Below are 22,794 nucleotides of genomic sequence, written 5' to 3' on the forward strand. Positions count from 1 at the left end.
GTTACTTGCCCGAGATTCGATTGTCGGTATCATCGTACCTAGTTCAATATCGTTACCGGCAAGTCTCTTTACTCGTTCCGTAATGCATCATCCCGCAACTAACTCATTAGTCACATTGCTTGCAAGGCTTATAGTGATGTGCAATATTGAGAGGGCCCAGAGATACCTCTCCGAAACACGGAGTGACAAATCCTAATCTCGATCTATGCCAACTCAACAAACACCTTCGGAGACACCTGTAGAGTATCTTTATAATCACCCAGTTACGTTGTGATGTTTGATAGCACACAAAGTGTTCCTCCGGTATTCGGGAATTGCATAATCTCATAGTCAGAGGAATATGTATAAGTCATGAAGAAAGCAATATCAATAAAACTAAACGATCATTATGCTAAGCTAACGGATGGGTCTTGTCCATCACATCATTCTCTAATTATGTGATCCCGTTGATCAAATGACAACACATGTCTATGGTCAGGAAACTTAACCATCTTTGATTAACGAGCTAGTCAAGTAGAGGCATACTAGGGACACTTTGTTTGTCTATGTATTCACACATGTACTAAGTTTCTGGTTAATACAATTCTAGCATGAATAATAAACATTTATCATGATATAAGGAAATATAAATAACAACTTTATTATTGCCTCTAGGGCATATTTCCTTCAATCTCAAACTTGCACTAGAGTCAATAATCTAGATTACATAGTAATGATTCTAACACCCATGGAGTCTTGGTGCTGATCATGTTTTGCTCGTGGAAGAGGCTTAGTCAACGAGTCTGCAACATTCAGATCCGTATGTATTTTGCAAATCTCTATGTCTCCCTCCTTGACTTGATCGCGGATGGAATTGAAGCGTCTCCTGATGTGTTTGGTTCTCTTGTGAAATCTGGATTCATTCGCCAAGGCTATTGCTCCAGTATTGTCACAAAAGATTTTCATTGGACCCGGTGCACTAGGTATTACACCTAGATCAGATATGAACTCCTTCATCCAGACTCCTTCATTTGCTGCTTCCGAAGCAGCTATGTACTCCGCTTCACATGTAGATCCTGCCACGACGCTCTGCTTGGAACTGCACCAACTAACAGCTCCACCATTTAATATAAATACGTATCCGGTAAGTGACTTAGAGTCATCCGGATCAGTGTCAAAGCTTGCATCGATGTAACTATTTACGACAAGCTCTTTGTCACCTCCATAAACGAGAAACATATCCTTAGTACTTTTCAGGTATTTCAAGATGTTCTTAACCGCTGTCCATTGATCCACTCTTGGATTACTTTGGTACCTCCCTGCTAAACTTATAGCAAGGCACACATCAGGTTTGGTACACAGCATTGCATACATGATAAAACCTATGGCTGAGGCATAGGGAATGACTTTCATTTTCTCTCTATCTTCTGCAGTGGTCGGGCATTGAGTCTGACTCAACTTCACACCTTGTAACACAGGCAAGAACCGTTTCTTTGACTGATCCATTGTGAACTTCTTCAAAACTTTATCAAGGTATGTGCTTTGTGAAAGTCCAATTAAGCGTCTTGATCTATCTCTATAGATCTTGATGCCCAATATATAAGCAGCTTCACCAAGGTCTTTCATTGAAAAATTCTTATTCAAGTATCCTTTTATGCTATCCAGAAATTCTGTATTATTTCCAATCAACAATATGTCATCTACATATAATATTAGAAATGCTACAGAGCTCCCACTCACTTTCTTGTAAATACAGGCTTCTCCAAAATTCTGTATAAAACCATATGCTTTGATCACATTATCAAAGCGTATATTCCAACTCCGAGAGGCTTGCACCATTCCATAAATGGATCGCTGGAGCTTGCATACTTTGTTAGAACCTTTAGGATCGACAAAACCTTCTGGTTGCATCATATACAACTATTCTTTAAAATATCCATTAAGGAATGCAGTTTTGACATCCATTTGCCAAATTTCATAATCATAAAATGCGGGTGAGAAGGTCTCATTGTAGTCAACTCCTTGAACTTGTCGAAAACCTTTTGCAACAAGTCGAGCTTTGTAGACAGTAACATTACCATCAGCGTCAGTCTTTTTTCTTGAAGATCCATTTATTCTCTATGGCTTGCCGATCATCGAGCAAGACAACCAAAGTCCACACTTTGTTCTCATACATGGATCCCATCTCAGATTTCATGGTCTCAAGCCATTTTGCGGAATCTGGGCTCATCATCGCTTCCTCGAAGTTCATAGGTTCGTCATGGTCTAGTAACATGACTTCCAGAATAGGATTACCGTACCACTCTGGTGTGGAACGTACTCTGGTTGACCTACGAGGTTCGGTAGCAACTTGGTCTGAAGTCTCATGATCATCATCATTAACTTCCTCACTAATTGGTGTAGGCATCATTGGAACTGATTTCTGTGATGAACTACTTACCAATTCGGGAGAAGGTACAATTACCTCATCAAGTTCTACTTTACTCCCACTCACTTCTTTCGAGAGAAACTCCTTTTCTAGAAAGGATCCATTTTTAGCAACGAATATCTTGCCTTCGGATCTGTGGTAGAAGGTGTACCCAACAGTCTCCTTTGGGTATCCTATGAAGACGCATTTCTCCGATTTGGGTTCGAGCTTATCAGGTTGAAGCTTTTTCACATAAGCATCGCAGCCCCAAACTTTAAGAAACGACAGCTGTAACACCCGGAGAATCATGCTACAGTAATCCCCTGTTGATGGTGCCATGTCATCACTCTTATTGTTGCTAATCCTCATTCGCATTCAAACACCATTCAACTTCAAATTCAAATTAAAGTCAAAATTCAAAATTCTGAAACATGCAAACTAAAATGTTCAGAGTGTGGAAAATATTTCATAACTAATTATGGTTATGAACCAACATTTTTGTAAGATGGTTTAATGCTCTATATTAAATAAAACAAAGAAGTTTTTAATAAAAATAAGAGCTAAAAAGTTGTACAAAGAGAAAATATAGGGAGAAGCCCCCGTGCCCCCTCTAGGCCTTGGCCACCCGGACCAGCAGGCCTAACTAGCTCAGTCGGCCAGCCCACCCTGGCCGGCCCACCTCTCCCCGCATAACCCCCACCACCCGCAAACCCTAGCCCCGATCCACCCCACTCCCCCCACGCTCCCATCGCTCCTCTCTCCCCCACGACCCGATCTGGATCGGGGGCGCTCAACCCCCCTACCGCGGCGAACCGTCCCCCCCCCCCCCCCGATCCCCGACACCGGCGCCCACCCCCAGTGTCGCCCCGCCAACGCCTCACCGCCGCATCACCAAGACCGTCCCCGGCCTCCTCCTCGTCAGCTCCGCCCCTGGGGCTCCTCTTCCTCCGCCCGACGAGCTCCCTCAACCCGCACCTCTGCCCTCGCGCCTGCCGGCCCGTCCGATCGCGGGACCTCGCCGACAGGGGCCCTCCGGCTCCCCTGAGCCCCCTACGCACCTCGATGTGAGCCACCATGAGAGATGCATCCTTCCCCTCTTCCTCTGTTCGTGTTTAGCACTAGCACCACCACCACCCGTAAGCTCGTCGCCGCGCCCACCCCTCGCGCTCGTGGCTCTGCCTGCTACTTGCGCTGCTACTCGGCTGCCCTCCTGCTGCGCTACTGCTGCCGTTTTGCCGCTGGCCGCTGCACCCCCAGCCGTCCCCTGTCGCACTCCCTGCCCGCTGCTTCTGCGCGCCCCCTGTGCCACGTCCCTCGCAACGCCACTGCCACTTCGCGCCGCGCGCGCTCGCTCGCACCGGTCGCCGCTCGCCGAGCCACGCCCCTCGCTCCGCGTCGCCCGCCTCCTGCCGCTGGCCCCTGCGCCGGTGCCCCCCCCCCCCCGCTCCCCGTCGGCCTAGCCGCGCCCGGGCACAGGCGCCCGACGCCCATGCCCGCATTCGCCGCCCGTTACAACCACGCCACGCGCCCGTTTGTGGCCTGGGCCTATGACAACAGGGCCCCACACCCCTTTTCCTAATCAAAAAAGGAAATAATACAATTAATAAATAAAGTTAATTAATTAATTAACCAATTAATTACCTTAATTAACTCTGTTTAGTATACCTAATTAACTTGATTAGTTGTTAGTCTATGACAGAATGGCCCCACATGTCAGGGTTGACCCTGGTCAACTCCTTTGAATGCTGACGTAGTGATGATGTCATGCTGTTGCATTAATCCTGTTTTTGGAAATAAATTAAAATCTAATAATTCTAGTAATTGAATAAAACTTTAAAAAATCATATAAAAATCCGTAGCTCAGATGAAAAAGTTTTATACATGAAAGTTGCTCAGAACGACGAGACGAATCTGAATATGCAGCCCGTTCATCTGACACACGTACCTAGCATAGCGAACATGCAACCGTCCCGTCTTTTTCATCTGTCCGAAAAGGCCAAACTTCGGGAAAACATTCCCGGATGTTTTTCCGCCTTCACCGGTATCGTGTAGTGCCGCGTTAGAACACGCCTAGTGCTGCTTATTGTCATGTCCTGCTTTATGTTTGCTTGTATTTACTGTTTCTTCCCCCTCTTCTCTCCGGTAGACCCCGAGACCGCTGTTGATGTCACTGTGATCGACTACGTCGCGACGACCCTTCTCCCCTTTCAACAGAGCTTCCAGGCAAGCCCCCCTTTTGATCATCCCGATATCGCCCATTCCATTCTCTCATGCTTGCATTAGATTTCGCTACTGTAATTGTTTGCTCCTATTCTGATGCATAGCCTGCTTTTGTAACCTGCTTATTGTTACCTACCTGCTTATCCTAAACTGCTTAGTATAGGTTGGTTAGTGATCCATCAGTGACCCCCACCTTGTCCTTGTTGCCCCTGCTTCATCATCGAAGACCCGATCAACGGGATCGAAGACCAGGCCCCGGCACCATACATCACTTTCCCCTTAGTTGCTCGACACTACTGGGTTACTATCGAGTGTCAAGGGTGAGACCTCATCAGCACTTCTGATGTTAACCCTGTAGTGTAGCTATTCGGTCGTGGTCATCGAGGGTGATTCCGCCTTAACCACTTCCGATACGACTCTGTCGTGCAACCCCTCAAGTGTGAACCTCGAGGGTGGATCCTCTTACGTTCACCTTGATGATTACATCGAGTGGAATCCATCAAGGGTGATTCCTCAGGTTTTCCCCTTGGTGTTAGACACACGGTTACTATGGTTACTATGACTTTACACTGAACCATGTTACTAAAGAGGGGTCGGCCCCGAGGGGTACCCGCGCGAGCATATTTGCGAGTGATGATGAGTCGGGTTGACCTGGAGGGTGCCCGCGAGATAATTACGAGGCGTGGCCGGGCATTCTTAGCCCTTGCCGCAAGTCCTCGAGACGGGGCGACGGGGTCACATCTTTCGTGAGTCTCTGCTTGTTACCGCGCGTTCCTAATCCAGTACAATTTGGATATTTGATTCGAGGGGCCTCTGGCCTGATAGCACTAACCATCACGTGGGCATAGTATGGGCGTTCTGCGTCGTATGCATCAGCCGAAGCTTAATAGACGTCAGCGACTGAGCGGCGCGCGCCGGGTTGGACTGCGTAAGCACCTGTCTTTTTAAGGAGGTAGCTAGGTCTGCTCACTGTCCGCCCACGCAACGTGCAGGAGTTCCCAGGGCGATGGCCCAAGACCCCTGGGGCATAGGTTTAGTCCGGCGTGCTTGACCTCTCTATTAAGCCTAGGTCGGGTTGTGGCGTATTGTTTGGCCGAGGCCGGGCATGACCCACTAAAGTGTGTCCGGCCGGAGTTAATCGAGCGTGGTGGGTAAGTTGGTGCACCCTGCAGGGAAGAAAACATCTATCGATAGCCTGTCCTACGGTAACGGACACTCGGAGTTGTATCCCGATCGATACAACTAGAACTGGATGCTGAGGCATGTTTTCGATATGTTGCTTCGGGAGTCGAGAAAGGATCCCGGAGCGTTGATACAACAACATAAATATGACTTATGTTATACTACTCTACTCCCTCCTGTTGCTGCAAGATGGTGGTTTCCAGAAGATGCTAGTCTTCGATAGGACTAGCTTCTCCCCCTCTTATTCTGGCATTTCTGCAGCCCAGTCCACATATATAGCCTTCCTTTGATAATGTTGCATATGTAGTGTAGATCCTTGCTTGCGAGTACTTTGGATGAGTACTCACGGTTGCTTTGCTACCCCCTTTCCCCCTTCTTTCTTCTTTCCGGTTGTCGCAACCAGATGGTGGAGCCCAGGATCCAGATGACCCCACTGATGACTACTACTACCCCGAGGGTGCCTACTACTATGTGGAGACCGCTGACGACCAGGAGTAGTTAGGAGGCTCCCAAGCAGGAGGCCTTGCCTCTTCGATCGTGTTGCTTTTGTGCTAGCCTTCTTAAGGCATCCCCTGTTCAACTTATGTCTGTACTCAGATATTGTTGCTTCCGCTGACTCTTGTGTATTCGAGCTTATGTATTCGAGCCCTCGAGGCCCATGGCTTGTAATATAAATCTTGTATTATTTTATTTGTGTCTAGAGTTGTGTTGTGATATCTTCCCGTGAGTCCTTGATCTTGATCGTACACATTTGCGTGTATGATTAGTGTACGATTGAATCGAGGGCGTCACAAGTTGGTATCAGAGCTGACTGCCTGGTGGTAGCCCCCTTCCAACTCCTTGGCCGAAGTCGAGTCTAGTCACCACAAAAAAACTTTTACTAACATGGCTGTGTGTCTTACGGGCCCACGTCGCCATTGGGTGGAATTAGGATCTTTTACTCCTCGTCTATACTCTGGGACTCTGATCTCTCTTCTATTCGGGTTAAATAATTTTGCTAACTCTAACACTAGGTTCTCGTAAACGCTTCCTCCCAGAGAGCTCCTTCAACATAGATGATCGTCTGCTACATCAGAAGACTCTGAAGATACTTCTTGATGTATCCCAAGACCCTGTGTCCACTGCCATGCAATTTCTGACCGCCGGTAATCCCCGTGAATAACATCCTTGCCGCCTGTACCTTCATTCCCAGTTGCTCCTGTTGTTACGAGATACCCCTAGTACTCTCCGTTGTTCCGAGAATCCTTTGTGCCTTCTGCTTTGCATCTTCTTTTGCACTGCGGATAATTCACTTAACCGGGGTTCGTTCATCCCCAGTTGTTCATATGCTTTCCCAAATACTTGGAAACACTATTTGATCTTCCGAAAACCCTCTGCAGCCTATTACTCTTGATTCTCCTTGCCTGCTCGCATTAGGATTAATTCCATATGTCTAGCAATATTCTTTAAAATTCTTTGTGATTGTCATTCTGTTCCTATGGATTTAACGTGTGAGCGAATACTCGCAATCATCAATTAATCCTTAGAAATTTTCCTTCCGGCTCCGACATCGCTCTGGATATGGGTTGGTTCTTGCCCAGTCAAGATTTGATCGGGTGCACCTCTAAGTCTATTCAACTTACTCATCTTTTGATCAGAGCCTCTGCTTCTGATCCTTCGTCTTGAAATCATAAATCCTTTGTTATCTAAGTATCGAATTATTCAGATGTTCTATAATCCGATGCCCTTGCATTCCTTCTTCCTCTGATTGAGTACCGATACTCACATCCGCTCCATTATGGACCGCCAAATCCATTGTTGGATTATTACCAGACAGTGTCCTTCATATTTAATCACCTTGTGAGTTATTTCCCTGATACATGATGCCTTTGGTAAATTGTAACCTCTCCTTTTGTCAACCATGCTCTACTTTCGAGCTGGTGTTCATTATTCCTGAAGTTCGTGGTATATGTTCCTAATATGCCCCGATGGGTTGAACCTATGCCTTCTCTAATCCGGGTCAACCCGATGGTTTTCACGGGTCATACTCCTATGGTAACAGGTAGTTCTTCACTTTCAAATATTTTTTAACAAAGAAGTGAATGGAAGGTTATGCATTGAAGAAGTGGGAGTCGACCTTGAACTTTGTGTTCATGCCCATGAACCCGATGTGGAACTTATCATGGAAGCCTCTTGTGATAATAATAATCCCCTTGTTATAAGTTAATCTGGTATCTATGTTTGGTCCTTTGCAACCATGGCTCTGACCATGATTGTTCCCCTTTGATTCCATTTCTCGGACAAGTTAAAGCACTCGTCTTCTACAGATCAATGCATCTCCTCAACCTCTATTTTGATATTCCTTCGGGTATTACCCCTGGTATCTCGAGGATATCATGCCATTGCACTACATCTTATGAACTTTTGATGAAGCACTACCTTTCCCTGTCATAGTCACTCCATGGGTTTTGGGTTATCAACCGAGACCACCGAACAATGAATCGATTCCGCTCGGTGATTCAGCACTCCTAGTACTTTGTTGCTGGGGAGTTGGATACTCCATCACATCATTCCTAGCCTGGTCAGCTATATGCTTGTCGTGCTAAATTCTAACTGTGCTACCTGGCCCTTCGTCCCGGAGCACAATTTTCGAGGATGAGCGAAGCTTACGTCGTTCCTCTCATCTTACCATTTCACCTCGAACAACAAACTTGATTTCGAGCTTGTGTCATACCTGTGGTTCCAATAACCTTTCGCTTCACCATTATCTTTACTTGAAACACCATGTAATTGCTACCTCGAAGCATGACTGTGGTATTCCGAATATCAACAGCAACATTGGAAGCACATTGCAAAATGTTTCTTGATCTATTATCCAAACACCGTTGTATGGGTAATATCATGGTTTTCCCTCGCCCCTTTATCTAGATGCTTTTGAACTTGCTGTCCTATCATGTATATCGTGTTCCGCTTTCCTTGGGAAAGGATATACTCCTAGTTCTTGTGTGTACACACATTTTCCTTCCCATTGGTTAATTTGAATAATCAATTAATCATTTTTCCTTTCCATTGGTTTGATTAACCTTTCTTGTGATCTATATGACCTAAGCAAAATTAATTCTCTGCTTATGAAAACACCCCAATGTACAACCTTGTCAGTGAGACACTGTTACTATTGTTGATGACATTTCGGTAACCACCGATGGACGAGAACTTTGCCTATTGGCCCGCCTCGTTTTAACGAGCAGGAAAATGGTTCTCTTCGTCCCTCGCCCTTGGTACCGACATTGTTACCGACATAACTGACAGGCTATCCTCTGACCTGCCTTGCTATCATGACCGTTCAAGATGTTACCGCCTTCCTGCTTTTTAACCCACATGGTGGGCCCATAACCCACAGTTCCACAAGATCAAAACCTGACTCTCTTGTACACCCTTGTTTCTAAGGCTATTTCTCACGCTTGGCTTCATATGAAAATCCCGAGCCGCCTTCCGAGAGGTGCTCTATTCTGGTATCAGACGCAATACTTATTCCCATTGCTCTGAACCCCTTTCACCCTTTGTTTCAGGCAACGAACGATTGCCTACCCGGTTGAAGCTTCTTATTTCACCTTCTAACCTTGCTCTCGATGACTTTCTTGAATTTCAACTCGAGAGGTGCCTCTATGCCACCTTCACTGAGATAGCCCCGAGGTACCTATCTTGTGTTGAGCTTTGTCCTTCCCGAGTCTTTCCCCCTTACTCCACCCATTAAATCTCGGGACGAGATTTCTTGTAGTGGAGGAGATTTGTAACACCCGGAGACTCATGCTACAGTAATCCCCTGTTGATGGTGCCATGTCATCACTCTTATTGTTGCTAATCCTCATTCGCATTCAAACACCATTCAACTTCAAATTCAAATTAAAGTCAAAATTCAAAGTTCTGAAACATGCAAACTAAAATGTTTAGAGTGTGGAAAATATTTCATAACTAATTATGGTTATGAACCAACATTTTTGTAAGATGGTTTAATGCTCTATATTAAATAAAATAGAGAAGTTTTTAATAAAAATAAGAGCTAAAAAGTTGTACAAAGAGAAAATGTAGGGAGAAGCCCCCGTGCCCCCTCTAGGCCTTGGCCACCCGGACCAGCAGGCCTAACTAGCCCAGTCGGCCAGCCCACCCCGGCTGGCCCACCTCTCCACGCATAACCCCCCACCACCCGCAAACCCTAGCCCCGATCCACCCCACTCCCCCCACGCTCCCATCGCTCCTCTGTCCCCCACGACCCGACCTGGATGGGGGCGCTCAACCCCCCGACCCCGGCGAACTCTCCCCCCCCCCCCCGATCCCCGACACCGGCGCCCACCCCCAGTGTCGCCCCACCAACGCCTCACCGCCGCATTGCCAAGACCGTCCCCGGCCTCCTCCTCGTCAGCTCCGCCCCTGCGGCTCCTCTTCCTCCGCCCGACGAGCTCCCTCAACCCGCACCTCTGCTTCGCCCTCGCGCCTGCCGGCCCGTCCGGTCGCGGGACCTCGCCGGCAGGGTCCCTCCGGCTCCCCTGAGCCCCCTACGCACCTCGATGTGAGCCACCATGCGAGATGCATCCTTCCCTCTCCCTCTGTCCGTGTTTAGCACCGGCACCACTACCACCCGTAAGCTCGTCGCCCGCGGTCACCGCGCCCACCCCTCGCGCTCGTGGCTCTGCCTGCTACTTGCGCTGCTACTCTGCTGTGCTACTGCTGCCGTTTTGCTGCTGGCCGCTGCACCCCCAGCCGTCCCCTGTCGCACTCCCTGCCCGCTGCTTCTGCGCGCCCCCTGCGCCACGTCCCTCGCAACGCCACTGCCACTTCGCGCCGCGCGCCCTCGCCTGCACCGGCCACCGCTCGCCGAGCCACGCCCCTCGCTCCGCGTCGCCCGCCTCCCGCCGTTGGCCCCTGCGCCGGCGCCCCCCCCCCCCCCCGCTCCCCGTCGTCCTAGCCGCGCCCGGGCACAGGCGTCCGACGCCCATGCCCGCATTCGCCGCCCGTTACAACCACGCCCTGCGCCCGTTTGTGGCCTGGGCCTATGACAATAGGGCCCCACACCCCTTTCCTAAACAAAAAAGGAAATAATAAAATTAATAAATAAAGTTAATTAATTAATTAATTAACCAATTAATTACCTTAATTAACTCTATATAGTATACCTAATTAACTTGATTAGCTGTTAGTCTATGACAGAAAGGCCCCACATGTCAGGGTTGACCCTGGTCAACTCCTTTGAATGCTGACGTCGTGATGACGTCATGCTGTTGCATTAATCCTGTTTTTGGAAATAAATTAAAATCTGATAATTCTAGTAATTGAATAAAACTTTGAAAAATCATATAAAATAATTCGTAGCTCGGATGAAAAAGTTTTATACATGAAAGTTGCTCAGAACGACGAGACGAATCTGAGTACGCAGCCCGTTCATCTGCCACACGTCCCTAGCATAACGAACATGCAACCGTCCCGTCTTTTTCATCTGTCTGAAAAGGCCAAACTTCGGGAAAACATTCCCGGATGTTTTTCCGCCTTCACCGGTATCGTGTAGTGCCGCGTTAGAACACGCCTAGTGCTACTTATTGTCATGTCCTGCTTTATGTTTGCTTGTATTTATTTTTTGTTCCCCCTCTTCTCTCCGGTAGACCCCGAGACCGCTGTTGATGTCCCTGTGATCGACTACGTCGACGATGACCCTTCTTCCCTTTCAGCGGAGCTTCCAGGCAAGCCCCCTTTTTGATCATCCCGATATCGCCCATTCCATTCTCTCATGCTTGCATTAGATTTTGCTACTTCAATTGTTTGCTCCTATTCTGATGCATAGCCTACTTTTGTAACCTGCTTATTGTTACCTACCTGCTTATCCTAAACTGCTTAGTATAGGTTGGTTAGTGATCCATCAGTGACCCCCACCTTGTCCTAGTTGCCCCTGCTTCATCATCGAAGACCCAATCAACGGGATCGAAGACCAGGCCCGGCACCGCACATCACTTTCCCCTTAGTTGCTCGACACTACTGGGTTACTATCGAGTGTCGAGGGTGAGACCTCATCAGCACTTCTGATGTTAACCCTGTAGTGTAGCTATTCGGTCGTGGTCATCGAGGGTGATTCCGCCTTAACCACTTCCGATACGACTCTTTCGTGCAACCCCTCAAGTGTGAACCTCGAGGGTGGATCCTCTTACGTTCACCTTGATGATTACATCGAGTGGAATCCGTCAAGGGTGACTCCTCAGGTTTTCCCCTTGGTGTTAGACACACGGTTACTATGGTTACTATGACTTTACACTGAACCATGTTACTAAAGACGGGTCAGCCCTGAGGGGTACCCGCTGATACGTCCATTTTGCATCATGCTTTTATATCGATGTGTATTGCATTATGGGCTGTTATTACACATTATGTCACAATACTTATGCCTATTCTCTCTTATTTTGCAAGGTTTACATAAAGAGGGAGAATGCTGGCAGCTGGAATTCTGGGCTGGAAAAGGAGCAAATATTAGAGACCTATTCTGCACAACTCCAAAAGTCCTGAAACTCCACGGAAGTTATTTTTTGAAATAATAAAAAATACTAGGCGAAGAAAATATCAGAGGGGGCCCACACCCAGGCCACGAGGGTGGGGGGCGCGCCCTACCCCCTGGCGCGCCCCCTGCCTCGTGGGCCCCCTGGTGGCCCTCCGATGCCCATCTTCTGCTATATGAAGTCTTTCATCCGAAGAAAAATCATAAGCAAGCTTTCGGGACGAGACTCCGCCGCCACGAGGCGGAACCTTGGCGGAACCAATCTAGGGCTCCGGCAGAGCTGTTCTGTCGGGGACACTTCCCTCCGGGAGGGGGAAATCATCGCCATCGTCATCACCAACGATCCTCTCATCGGGAGGGGGTCAATCTCCATCAACATCTTCACCAGCACCATCTCCTCTCAAACCCTAGTTCATCTCTTGTATCCAATTCTTGTCTCTAAGTCTGGGATTGGTACCTGTAGGTTGCTAGTAGTGTTGATTACTCCTTGTAGTTGATGCTAGTTGGTTTATTTGGTGGAAGATCATATGTTCAGATCCTTTATGCATATTAATACCCCTCTAATTATGAACATGAATATGCTTTGTGAGTAGTTACGTTTGTTCCTGAGGACATGGGAGAAGTCTTGCTATTAGTAGTCATGTGAATTTGGTATTCGTTCGATATTTTGATAAGATGTATGTTGTCTCTCCTCTAGTGGTGTTATGTGAACGTCGACTACATGACACTTCACCATTATTTGGGCCTAGAGGAAGGCATTGGGAAGTAATAAGTAGATGATGGGTTGCTAGAGTGACAGAAGCTTAAACCCTAGTTTATGCGTTGCTTCGTAAGGGGCTGATTTGGATCCATATGTTTCATGCTATGGTTAGGTTTACCTTAATACTTCTTTTGTAGTTGCGGATGCTTGCAATAGGAGTTAATCATAAGTGGGATGCTTGTCCAAGTAAGGACAGCACCCAAGCACCGGTCCACCCACATATCAAATTATCAAAGTACCGAACGCGAATCATATGAACGTGATGAAAACTAGCTTGACGATAATTCCCATGTGTCCTCGGGAGCGTTTTCTCTATATAAGAGTTTGTCCAGGCTTGTCCTTTGCTACAAAAAGGATTGGGCCACCTTGCTGCACTTTATTTACTTTTGTTACTTGTTGCTCGTTACAAATTATCTTATCACAAAACTATCTGTTACCTACAATTTCAGTGCTTGCAGAGAATACCTTGCTGAAAACCGCTTATCATTTCCTTCTGCTCCTCGTTGGGTTCGACACTCTTACTTATCGAAAGGACTATGATAGATCCCCTATACTTGTGGGTCATCAAGACTCTTTTCTGGCGCCGTTGCCGGGGAGTGAAGCGCCTTTGGTAGGTGGAATTTGGTAAGGAAAAAATTTATATAGTGTGCTGAAATTTACTGTCACTTGTTACTATGGAAAGTAATCCTCTGAGGGGCTTGTTCGAGGTATATTTACCCCGACCAGTAGAGCAAAGAGTTGCTCCTCAACCTACTGAACCTACTGAAAATGAAAATGTCTACTTTGAAATTCCTTCGGGTATGATAGAAAAACTGCTAGCTAATCCTTTTGCAGGAGATGGAACATTACATCCTGATGAGCACCTAATATATGTGGATGAAGTTTGCGGATTATTTAAGCTTGCAGGTATGCCCGATGATGTTATCAAGAAGAAGGTCTTCCATTTATCTTTGAAGGGAGATGCATTGACATGGTATAGGCTATGTGATGATATGGGATCATGGAACTACAAGCGATTGAAATTGGAATTTCATCAGAAGTTTTATCCTATGCATCTTGTTCATCGTGATCATAATTATATATATAATTTGTAGCCTCGCAAAGGAGAAAGCATCGCTCAAGCTTGGGGAGGCTTAAGTCAATGTTATATTCATGCCCCAATCATGAGCTCTCAAGAGAAATGATTATTCAAAAAAATTATGCTCGACTTTCTGACAACAATCGCACCATGCTCGATACTTCTTGTACTGGTTCCTTTATGATGAAGACTATTGAATTCAAATGGGATTTATTGGAAAGAATTAAACGCAACTCTGAAGATTGGGACCTCGACGAAGGTAAGGAGTCAGGTATAACACCTAAGTTTGATTGTGTTAAATCTTTTATGGGGACCGATGTTTTCCGTAAATTCAGCACTAAATATGGACTTGACTCTGAGATAGTAGCTTCTTTTTGTGAATCTTTTGCTACTCATGTTGATCTCCCTAAGGAGAAGTGGTTTAAATATCATCCTCCCATAGAAGTAAAAGTAGTTGCACCTATTAAAGTTGAAGAAAAGACTATCACTTATAATGATCCTATTGTTCCTACTGCTTATGTCGAGAAACCACATTTCCCTGTTAGAATAAAGGATCATGCTAAAGCTTCAACAGTGGTTCGTAAAAGTAATATTAGAACCTATACACCTCCTGAACAAGTTAAAGTTGAACCTAATATTGCTATTGTTAAAGATCTCTTGGCTGATAATATTGATGGGCATGTTATTTATTTCTGTGATGACACTGCTAGAATTGCTAAACCGTGTGCTAAGGATAAACATAGACCTGTGGTAGGCATGCCTGTTATTTCTGTTAAAATAGGAGATCATTGTTATCATGGCTTGTGTGATATGGGTGCTAGTGCTAGTGCAATACTTCATTCCTTATACAAAGAAATTATGCATGATATTGCACCTGCTAAAATAGAAGAGATTGATGTTACCATTAAGCTTGCCAATAGAGATACTATTTCACCAATTAGGATTGTGAGAGATGTTGAAGTCTTGTGTGGGAAAACTAAATATCCAGCTGATTTTCTTGTTCTTGGTTCCCCACAAGATAGCTTTTGTCCCATTATATTTGGTAGACCCTTCTTGAACACTGTTAATGCTAGGATAGACTACGAAAAGGATGTTGTTACTATTGGTTTAGGTGATATGACTCATGAATTTAATTTTTCTAAATTTCGTAGACAACATCGTGAAGAGGAATTGCCTAGTAAAGATGAAATTATTGGTCTTGCTTCTATTGCCGTACCTCCTAGTGATCCTTTAGAACAATATTTGCTAGACCATGAAAATGATATGTTTATGAATGAAAGAAGGGAAATAGATGAAGTATTCTTTAAACAGGGACCTATTCCGAAACACAATTTGCCTGTTGAAATCCTAGGGGATCCTCCTTCACCCAAGGGTGATCCCGTGTTTGAGCTTAAACCATTACCTGATACTCTTAAATATGCTTATCTTGATGAAAAGAAGATATATCCCGTTATTATTAGTGCTAACCTTTTAGAGAAGGAGGAAGAAAAATTATTGAAACTCTGAAGAAGCACCGTGCTGCTATTGGATATACTCTTGATGATCTTAAGGGCATTAGTCCCACTCTATGTCAACATAAAATAAATTTGGAGAAAGATGCCAAACCAGTTATTGATCACCAACGACGGCTGAATCCTAAGATGAAAGAAGTGGTAAGAAAGGAAATACTAAAGCTCCTTGAGGCATGTATAATCTATCCTGTAGCTGATAGTCAGTGGGTAAGTCATGTCCATTGTGTCCCTAAGAAGGGAGGTATTACTGTCATTCCTAATGATAAAGATGAATTGATTCCGTAAAGAATTATTACAGGTTATAGGATGGTAATTGATTTTCGCAAATTAAATAAAGCTACTAAAAAGGATCATTACCCCTTACCTTTTATTGATCAAATGCTAGAAAGATTATCCAAACATACACATTTTTGCTTTCTACATGGTTATTCTGGTTTCTCTCAAATACCTGTGTCAGCTGATGATCAAGCTAAGACCACATTTACTTGTCCTTTCGGTACTTTTGCTTATAGACGTATGCCTTTTGGTTTATGTAATGCACCTGCTACCTTTCAAAGATGCATGATGGCTATATTCTCTGATTTTTGTGAAAAGATTTGTGAGGTTTTCATGGACGATTTCTCCGTCTATGGATCCTCTTTTGATGATTGCTTGAGCAACCTTGATCGAGTTTTGCAGAGATGTGAAGAAACTAATCTTGTCTTGAATTGGGAGAAGAGCCACTTTATGGTTAATGAAGGTATTGTCTTGGGGCACAAAATTTCTGAAAGAGGTATTGAAGTTGATAAAGCTAAAGTTGATGCTATTGAAAAGATGCCATGTCCCAAGGACATCAAAGGTATGACAAGTTTCCTTGGTCACGCTGGATTTTATAGGAGGTTCATTAAGGACTTCTCAAAAATTTCTCGGCCTCTTACTAATCTATTGCAAAAAGATATACCATTTGTCTTTGATGATGATTGTGTAGAAGCATTTGAAATACTTAAGAAAGCATTAATCTCTGCACCTATCGTTCAGCCACCTGTTTGGAATTTACCCTTTGAAATTATGTGTGATGCTAGCGATTATGCTATGGGTGTTGTTCTAGGGAAAAGAGTTGATAAGAAATTAAATGTTATTCAATATGCTAGTAAAACTCTAGACAATGCCCAGAGAAAATATGCCACTACTGAAAAAGAATTTTTAGCAGTTGTATTTGCTTGTGATAAGTTCAGACCTTATATTGTTGATTCTAAAGTAACTATTCACACTGATCATGCTGCTATTAAATATCTTATGGAAAAGAAAGATGCTAAACCTAGACTTATTAGATGGGTTCTCTTGCTACAGGAATTTGATTTGCATATTATTGATAGAAAGGGAGCTGAGAACCCCGTTGCAGACAACTTGTCTAGGTTAGAAAATGTTCTTGATGACCCACTACCTATTGATGATAGCTTTCCTAATGAACAACTAAATGTCATAAATGTTTCTCGTACTACTCCATGGTATGCTGATTATGCTAATTACATTGTTGCTAAGTTTATACCACCTAGTTTCACATACCAACAAAAGAAAAGGTTTTTCTATGATTTGAGACATTACTTCTGGGATGACCCACATCTTTATAAAGAAGGATTAGATGGTGTTATTAGACGTTGTGTACCTGAGCATGAACAGGAACAGATCCTACGCAAGTGTCTCTCCGAGGCTTATGGAGGACACCACGCTGGAGATAGAACTGCACATAAGGTATTGCAATCCGGTTTTTATTGGCCTACTCTCTTCAAGGATGCCCGTAAGTTTGTATTATCTTGTGATGAATGTCAAAGAATTGGTAATATTAGTAGACGTCAGGAAATGCCTATGAATTATTCACTTGTTATTGAACCATTTGATGTTTGGGGCTTTGATTATATGGGACCGTTTCCTTCCCCTAATGGATATACACATATTTTAGTTGCTGTTGATTACGTTACTAAGTGGGTAGAAGCTATTCCAACTAGTAGTGCTGATCATAACACCTCTATTAAAATGCTTAAAGAAGTTATTTTTCCGAGGTTTGGAGTCCCTAGATATTTAATGACTGGTGGTGGTTCACATTTTATTCATGGTGCTTTTCGCAAAATTCTTGCTAAGTATGATGTTAATCATAGAATTGCATCTCCTTATCACCCACAGTCTAGTGGTCAAGTAGAATTGAGCAACAGAGAGCTTAAATTAATTTTGCAAAAGACTGTTAATAGATCTGGAAAGAATTGGTCCAAGAAACTTGATGATGCATTATGGGCCTATAGAACTGCATATAAAAATCCTATGGGTATGTCTCCGTATAAAATGGTTTATGGAAAAGCATGTCACTTACCTCTCGAACTAGAACATAAGGCATATTGGGCCATTAAAGAGCTCAATTATGATTTCAAACTTGCCGGTGAGAAGAGGTTATTTGACTATGCTCACTTGATGAATGGAGAACCCAAGCCTATGAGAATGCCAAATTGTTTAAAGAAAAAGTTAAAAGATGGCATGAAAAAAGAATACAAAAGCGTGAGTTTAATGTAGGTGATTATGTATTGCTATACAACTCTCGTTTAAGATTTTTTGCAGGAAAACTTCTCTCTAAATGGGAAGGCCCTTACATTATCAAGGAGGTCTATCGTTCCGGTGCCATAAAAATCAACAACTTCTAAGGCACAAATCCGAAGGTGGTGAACGGTCAAAGAATCAAACATTATATCTCTGGTAATCCTATAAATGTTGAAACCAATGTTATTGAAACCGTAACCCCGGAGGAATACATAAGAGCCACTTTCCAGAACATTTCAGACTCCGAAAAGGAATAGGTATGTGGTACGGTAAGTAAACCGACTCCAAAACAGTTCTAATGGCAATTTTTCTTCGTTTTGGAATATTTAGAAAATTAGAAAAATAAGAAGCGGTCCGGGAAGGACACGAGGCCTCCACGAGGGTGGAGGGCGCGCCCTACCCCCCTGGGCGCGCCCCCTGCCTCGTGGGCACCTCGTGCGCTCTCCGGACTCTGTTTTCTTGCACGATACGTATTTTGGTCGGTAAAAATTCATTATATAATCTACTGAAGGTTTTGACTCCTGTATCATGCAATTGTTCTCTGTTCTTGTTTCGAGCTGTTTCTGTAGCAGATTTGGAGCAAGATGTCATCTCAGGATTCCGATGGAGAGAGCTATGTCTCACACCTCATTGCTGACCCAAAGACCTATGGGGATATATCCCCTTGTGGCCGAACTACGGATGAGGAGGAGGATGCTCATTTGATGAGGATCAATGATTCAAGTTCGGAGAAGGAGGATGTCCCTCTACCTCAACCTGGGGATATGCACGTGAAATTCAAGAAATCTAGTCTCCCTAAGAGAGCTAAACTATCTAACAACTGATCTATTCCTTCTCGTTTTCGGCAGAAAAGCAAAGGAGATTTATGTGATAAGATCTTGAAGCTGGAATCGGAGGTCGATGATTTAAAGGAGGAAATTGCCCTTCTCAATTACAGTATGAAGAAGCTAAAGACACAACTGCCATCATCAACAACTCCATCATCACCTCCTCAAAAAGGGACATATAATCATATGGGTATGGGCACTCCTCTTGGCAACTGCCAAGCTTGGGGGAGGTGCCCGGGTATCGTATCACCATCACATCTCTATCTTTACCGTTTTCTAAGTTTGATCCTTTTAGTAATATTTTGATCTAGTAGAATAAAGTTTTAGTATGATCTAGTTTTGAGTTTTGCTCTATGATCCCTCTATGTAATCGAGTCCGTGAGCTATATATAATAAAGATTAGTGTTGAGTCAAAGGATTGATTATTTTGCTATGATCTTGAGGGAATTAAATAAAAAGAAAAGGAATAAAAAGAAATAAAGAGATCATATTGATCTTATGGAGAGTATGAATTCACATAGAAAGAGTATGATGACTAAAAGTTGTTGAGAGTTGACAAACATAGCTTTGGTCATCGTTGCAATTAATAGGAAGTAATAAAGAAAGAGAGGTTTCACATATAAATATACTATCTTGGACATCTTTTATGATTGTGAGCACTCATTAAAATATGACATGCTAAAGAGTTGATGTTGGACAAGGAAGACAACGTAATGGGTTATGTTTTCTTATATCTGAAATAAAGTATATTGTCATGGATCATCCAACATGTTGAGCTTGCTTTTCCCCCTCATGCTAGCCAAATTCTTTGCACCAAGTAGAGATACTACTTGTGCTTCCAAATACCCTTAAACCCAGTTTTGCCATAAGAGTCCACCATATCTACCTATGGATTGAGTAAGATCCTTCAAGTATGTTGTCAACGGTGCAAGCAATAAAAATTGCTCTCTAAATATGTATGATTGATTAGTGTGGAGGAAATAAGCTTTATACGATCTTGTGATGTGGAAGAAATAAAAGCGACGGACTGCATAATAAAGGTCCATATCACAAGTGGCAATATAAAGTGATGTTCTTTCGCATTAAGATTTTGTGCATCCAACCCTGAAAGCGCATGGCAACCTCTGCTTCCCTCTGCGAAGGGCCTATCTTTTTACTTTTATCTTCTACCTTATGCAAGAGTCATGGTGATTTTCACCTTTCCTTTTTACATTTTATCCTTTGGCAAGCACGGTGTGTTGGAAAGATCCTGATATATATATATATATATATATATATATATATATATATCTAATTGGATGTAAGTTAGCATGAACTATTATTGTTGACATTACCCTTGAGGTAAGGGGTTGGGAGGCGAAACTATAAGCCCCTATCTTTCTCTGTGTCCGATTAAAACTCTGTAACCACAAGTATTGCGTGAGTGTTAGCAATTTTGAAAGACTAAATGATAGTTGAGTATTTGGGCTTGCTGAAAAGCTCTGACATAGTCTTTCTGATGTTATGATAAATTACAATTGCTTCAATGACTGAGATTATAGTTTGTTAGTTCTCAATGAAGTTTCTCATTCATACTTGATATTGTGAATAGATTATTACTTGAGCATAAGAAATCATATGATAATATCTATACATGTTGCTGTTATAAGAATGATCATGATGCCCTCATGTCCGTATTTTATTTTATCGACACCTCTACCTCTAAACATGTGGACATATTTATCGTTATCGGCTTCCGCTCGAGGACAAGCGAGGTCTAAGCTTGGGGGAGTTGATACGTCCATTTTGCATCATGCTTTTATATCGATATTTATTGCATTATGGGCTGTTATTACACATTATGTCACAATACTTATGCCTATTCTCTCTTATTTTGCAAGGTTTACATAAAGAGGGAGAATGCCGGCAGCTGGAATTCTGGGCTGGAAAAGGAGCAAATATTAGAGACCTATTCTACACAACTCCAAAAGTCCTGAAACTCCACGGAAGCTATTTTTGGAAATAATAAAAAATACTGAGCGAAGAAAATACCAGAGGGGGCCCACACCCTGGCCACGAGGGTGGGGGCGCGCCCTACCCCCTGGGCTTGCCCCCTGCCTCGTGGGCCCTCTGGTGGCCCTCCGATGCCCATCTTCTGCTATATGAAGTCTTTCGTCCGAAGAAAATCATAAGCAACCTTTCGGGACGAGACTCCGCCACCACGAGGCGGAACCTTGGCGGAACAAATCTAGGGCTCCGGCAGAGCTGTTCTGCCGGGGACACTTCCCTCATTACCGCCTGGACAATTAGACAGCCAACCCGTAATCGCAACGACCCAATTGCAAGAGCGGAGCTCTACCAACTGAGCTATATCCCCCCCCGAGCCAAGTGGAGTATGCATGAAAGAGTCAGATGCTTCTTCTATTCTTTTCCCTGGCGCAGTTGGGCCATCCTGGACTTGAACCAGAGACCTCGCCCGTGAAGTAAATCATCGCCCCTACGATCCAACCAATTGGGAGAGAATCAATAGACTCCTTTTCGGGAGCGATTCATCCTTCCCGAACGCAGCATACAACTCCCTGTTGTACTGCGCGGAGGGGGAAATCATCGCCATCGTCATCACCAACGATCCTCTCATCGGGAGGGGGTCAATCTCCATCAACATCTTCACCAGCACCATCTCCTCTCAAACCCTAGTTCATCTCTTGTATCCAATTCTTGTCTCTAAGTCTGGGATTGGTACCTGTAGGTTGCTAGTAGTGTTGATTACGCCTTGTAGTTGATGCTAGTTGGTTTATTTGGTGGAAGATTATATGTTCAGATCCTTTATGCATATTAATACCCCTCTGATTATGAACATGAATATGATTTGTGAGTAGTTACGTTTGTTCCTGAGGACATGGGAGAAGTCTTGCTATTAGTAGTCATGTGAATTTGGTATTCGTTCGATATTTTGATGAGATGTATGTTGTCTCTCCTCTAGTGGTGTTATGTGAACGTCGACTACATGACACTTCACCATTATTTGGGCCTAGAGGAAGGCATTGGGAAGTAATAAGTAGATGATGGGTTGCTAGAGTGACAGAAGCTTAAACCCTAGTTTATGCGTTGCTTCGTAAGGGGCTGATTTGGATCCATATGTTTCATGCTATGGTTAGGTTTACCTTAATACTTCTTTTGTAGTTGCGAATGCTTGCAATAGGAGTTAATCATAAGTGGGATGCTTGTCCAAGCAAGGACAGCACCCAAGCACCGGTCCACCCACATATCAAATTATCAAAGTACCGAACGCGAATCATATGAACGTGATGAAAACTAGCTTGACGATAATTCCCATGTGTCCTCGGGAGCGCATTTCATTATATAAGAGTTTGTCCTGGCTTGTCCTTTGCTACAAAAAGGATTGGGCCACCTTGCTGCACTTTATTTACTTTTGTTATTTGTTGCTCGTTACAAATTATCTTATCATAAAACTATCTGTTACCTACAATTTCAGTGCTTGCAGAGAATACCTTGCTGAAAACCGCTTATCATTTCCTTCTGCTCCTCGTTGGGTTCGACACTCTTACTTATCGAAAGGACTACGATAGATCCCCTATACTTGTGGGTCATCACCCGCGCGAGCATATTTGCGGGTGATGAGGAGTCGGGTTGACCTGGAGGGTGCCCGCGAGATAATTACGAGGTGTGGCCGGGCATTCTTAGCCCTTGCCGCAAGTCCTCGAGACGAGGTGACGGGGTCACATCTTTCGTGAGTCTCTGCTTGTTACCG

At 44.1% G+C, this 22,794-nt stretch overlaps 1 long non-coding RNA gene across 1 annotated transcript; it reads right to left on the reverse strand.

Annotated features, from left to right (window-relative positions):
• Nucleotides 1-1,059: 1,059 nt before the first annotated feature.
• On the reverse strand, nt 1,060-21,608 carry LOC123049084 (uncharacterized). The gene is made up of 4 exons (XR_006423442.1): nt 21,318-21,608; nt 20,737-20,742; nt 3,157-3,161; nt 1,060-1,071 (listed from the first exon to the last, which is right to left on the reverse strand). It is a non-coding gene; the product is annotated as an uncharacterized lncRNA (long non-coding RNA).
• Nucleotides 21,609-22,794: the final 1,186 nt, after the last annotated feature.

Source organism: Triticum aestivum, chromosome 2D (assembly GCF_018294505.1).
Source record: "Triticum aestivum cultivar Chinese Spring chromosome 2D, IWGSC CS RefSeq v2.1, whole genome shotgun sequence".
Classification (NCBI taxonomy): Eukaryota; Viridiplantae; Streptophyta; class Magnoliopsida; order Poales; family Poaceae; genus Triticum; species Triticum aestivum.